This window comes from Dendroctonus ponderosae, unplaced genomic scaffold (assembly GCF_020466585.1).
Source record: "Dendroctonus ponderosae isolate FM_Combo_2020 unplaced genomic scaffold, Dpon_F_20191213v2 Dpon_F_20191213_3, whole genome shotgun sequence".
Taxonomy (NCBI): Eukaryota; Metazoa; Arthropoda; class Insecta; order Coleoptera; family Curculionidae; genus Dendroctonus; species Dendroctonus ponderosae.
This window is the reverse complement of record NW_026018508.1, coordinates 4,448,650-4,453,393: the sequence shown is the minus strand read 5'-3', so window position 1 is coordinate 4,453,393 and position 4,744 is coordinate 4,448,650.

Sequence of the window (4,744 nt, the reverse complement as noted above, 5' to 3'; positions counted from 1 at the left end):
ACAGCTTGAGCCTAAGTGTGTCGCAGGATACCCTCTAGGTGATAGTTCTTGATTACTTTTTGATAAATAATTCGTTCTTATTGTAAAATAGGAGCTCTATTTATCAATCTGTAATAAAAGACGTGAGAAAATTCTGTCTTTTTTAAAGACAAAAATTTTTGAGGCGAAATACCCAAAAAGAAATTTGTAAAAAATAAAAAATAATTAAGTTTGGAAAATGTCAAAGATCAATATTTTTCCAGCATTTAGCAGTCAAAAGTCTATTCCATCAATGCAACAAGGCATTTTTGATTTTTGAAGTTCAAAATTCGGTTTCAATTTCGCGTTTCCATATGCAGGCCGAAGTTCAGAATTAACTTGCGCGGAAAATACCGAAGGTACAAACAACGTTTTTCTTGCGTTTAGTAGTGAAAAGTCTGTTCTACTAGTACGACAAGTTTTGATTTTGGACCATCAACAGGCACTTTTTGGTAAAATTTCAAAATTGCGTTTAAGATTTCCGAGTTCTTGTGCATGCCGAAATTCATTTTATTTATTTGCACGGAAAATGTAATATTTTTTTGCGTTTAGTATTGAAAAGTTCATTCTCTTGGTGCGACGTCCGAGTCTCTATGAAAAATTGATGAATTTACGGTAATTCTCTTGTTGGTTTCGTTCTATCCAGACGATTTTAGTTGAAAATCAGTACCAAGTCAAGGGGTTGAAAACAATTTTTCGAAAAAAGCATTGACAAACAAAACGGGTAATTTTCGGAGAATAACCCATCCATATGGTACTGATTTTATGCTGAAATTCGCCCAAAAATCAAAAAAATCCACCAAAAATTCCCAACGTTTCATAGTAAGGGAAATTAGTTAAATTTTCGCTATTCCTTATATGAACCACATACTAATTGTAACTTTGTCTGTTCAGTTTAGGGTCATTTAATATTTTGCGATAATCAGCCAAACAAAATCTAGCAATTTATACGCTGGGGCCGCGCATTTTCCTTAAAGTACTGAAGGCAGTACAACTTTCCTCCGTTAAAAATTCCCTCACATCAATCACAACCCCCCTCAAATTGGAAAGGAAAACTTGGTTTCATTAACTCCCACTGCGCACGTCAAAATTAAAAAATCTCCAAAGACCCACGAGAAAAATGCATACAACTTATGCATTACTTACGGAAGAGAACTTTCTATAATGAAACCCATGAGATCTGCTTACGCACTATCTTATAAGTTGTTCAAAATGTTGTCTATTTTTCTATAAACAATAATAAAGTCTATTTTCGAACCCTCCCTAACATTGATAAGATATTCACGGATAGATCGATTGGCAAGGGGGGCCAATTGAATCGCCTCCAAGATCACCGGATTGAACACCCTTAGACTTCTTTCTTTTGGGACATCTTAAGTCCATTGTTTATAAAACACAACTTACTGATATTGATGATCTTAAAAGGCGAATTGCAGCAGGATGCCGGTCAATTCCCGGTGAAGTTTTCCGAAATGTTAGGAAGAGTTAAAAAAATAGACCTTACAAGAAAATTGACAACATTTGAACAACTTATAAGATAGTGCGTAAGTAGATGACATACGTTTTACTGTAGAAATTTATTTTCCGCATATAAAAAGTTATTTTTGTCGATGTAAAATAATCAATAAATAAGAAACAAGATCAAAATCAATTTTTAAACTAGTTTTTCTTCCTGGTATTCAACGATTTTAACAGTGTAACAACCTACTCTTCTAATCATCTGTATTACAAGGAGACCCAATAGACAACCTGAAAACCGATATCTGAATGCACGCAAATTTAATTGTTTCTACAACTTTGAAAGGCGATTATTCGGAAACCTCTGGACAAAAAGCAATAAATGTAAAGAGAATTGAACACCCTTTAAAACTATGTGCCACTTGACCCCCTTTCCATTTAAGATTCTAAGGGTGACATCTACCAGTCCTAGGAGGTTGAAACAAGAAGGCTAAATTATTTATTTAAAGTGTCCCCCTTACAAATAAAATTGACGGGTTTTTCCGATTTTTCATATTTTCAACTGCAAGACATTCTGTATAGGTATATCAAAGATAAATTAGAAAATATGATTACGAAAAAACAAATATTGTTGCAACACTAGTCAAATATTCATTTCATAGCAAAATCTTAAAGTGTCGTGACACAATGTATGTCTCAGAAAATTATTAGGAACAAAATTATAATAAATATATGGTGATGAATGAATGAAATAAATTTCATCATATTCTCTAATCAATGTAGAATCCATCTACCCAAAAGTTAGTTATGAAGAATTGAAAAATCTAAGAAATAGCCTGTTTTGTGTTATAAGGAAAACTAAAATTAATAACCCACAACACCAGAACAAAATTAATAAAATTAATGGTAATTCAAATGGCGAGAATCAATTAATATAGGAGAATGATCTTACTCAATTTCACATGTTCTAGTAAAGAGTCGTTTAGTTAAATTAATTGATTCAGTTCCGCTAATTGAATGTTTTTTTTCTCGCATGCAAATTTCAAATGAGTAATTTCCTACTGTATAATTGTAGGCTCATATCTGCATTCTACAGGGCATTTTTTTCGCTTACATTGTCATACAAGTAATCATATTCGGAATTAAATTTTCCGACAAGCGTACATACCTTTCATTAAATTGGACATATCAGATATCACATTTGGCGTACCTACATTTACTAACGGCGAGAAAATAAGAACTTATTGCATCTACCTTGAAATAATCGGAACTGCCTTATACGCTCAATGCCAATATATGTATATCTTGGCCAATGATCTTGCAATTGGGTAACATTTTCCTGCCCGACACTAACTTTTGAGAAATGCATCTAAGAATTGATCAAGGACGTTAATGAAATGAGACATTTATTTGAAGAAATAAAACATTTTAACCATTCATGCATTCTTGGAAAAATGACGGATGATGGAATGGTACTTTTTATAGCCTGAGCTGATCTTTATCGTTTGTGTGAACTATTGTTTTTAACTGTTTGTAAAATTTCCTTCACTTGCATATAAATATCGATAGGATTTCATTTTTTTTCCATTTCTTATCTTTTAACTTTCTTAAGGTTTTGTTGGATGAACAGTTGTTTTTGCATTTAAATAAATAAAACGACATTCTAGAGTAAAAACCCATAGAATAAAATAGGGTGAGGTTGCATATAATATTTTATTATTATGTATGTTACAAACCTTACAAACCTGAGAATCGAACGACCATGCGACCCGGTAACCAGATTGACCATGTCTTGGTGGACGCAGTGTCCTAGACGTAAGAAGCCTTAGAGGAGTAGACGGAGATACAGAGCATTTTCTGGGAAAATCGAAACTCCAAATCAGAATATCGAAAAACCAAAAAACTCATCAGACCACAAAATGAAACATAGAGAAACTACATAATTCAGCAGAACAATAAAGAATACGAACAAAAACTATAATAGCAGCTCATTGAGAATGAAAATCGCACATTGGATGTTGAAGATTTGTTGAAATATATTGAACAAACGATGAAAAAGACAGCAGAAAAAAGCCATCGGGACAACCGGAAATAAACTTTTAGAAAAGCCATGATTCAGTACGATATACCTGAAAGCCAAGAAAAATATGCAAACTATCGTAAAAAAACAGGAAGTTCATAAAAAGACAAAGACAAAAATATGAACGTCGAAAATACAGAAACATGCCTAAACCAGCTTCTAGGGAATTTTATAGGGCAATAAAAAACGAAAAACGAGGATATCTTGTTGTCGATGTTGAAACGCGCTAATGGAGACATGATAATTAACGATCACGAACAGTTGGAAACATGGAAAAACTACTTTGAAAAGCTGCTAAATGTAGAATCCAATGAAAAGCACACTGAAAGTACATAATACACAGCAGATCTCCCTATAGAAGAACCTTGAATCCATAGAAGAAATTCGAAAGGCAGTTAAAAAAATTAAGAAACTCAAAGGCTCGAATACTGTATCTTACAGTATTGTTGACTCCATACTCAGAGGGCGTAATGGAGCAATATCAGGCAGGTTTCAGGAGATCCAATATTGACCAACTTTTTACACTCAGACAATTACTAGAGATCACCAACTCTACACCAACAGGAAAATGTATCTTTAATCGTACAGAAAAGGCTAGGAAAAGAGCACTTAGGACTCAATGTTAACGAGGAAGACAAAATATTTGTCCCTAAACAGACATGGGCGCAGAAAGAGAATGGAACAGAATTTAACAATAGACACTTTTGAACGAGTGTTGATGTCACATACGAAATAAAAGGCAGAATTCAAGCCCCAAATGGAAGTCGCTTCTCTCTAAACAACTTTCTCAATTCGAAAAGCATCTCCAGAACCTCAAAGGGGGAGCAGGGAAGGAGCCTCCACGCAGCAATGTGTCAAATTTCATATTACCAAACAAATCTGTAGACGCATTGTGGCGCTCCCTGGAAACGTCTTCACAAGAAACGGCTAATCCTTCCACCACCGAATCATCACCACTGTCATTGCCACGGCAAAGACAATGCAAAACTACAAAGGGCTCTTCTCAGAGCCAACTTTGACTATAATCAGCATTAATATCGAGAGAATCACGAAAAACAAGCAGGACATACTCTCCCAATTATGTCAGACAACAAATTGCGACATACTGTGTATCCAGGAAACACACAGAGATGAAAATTCGATCAGACCGGACGGTACTGGAATGAACCTAAGTATTGAAGCCCCCCA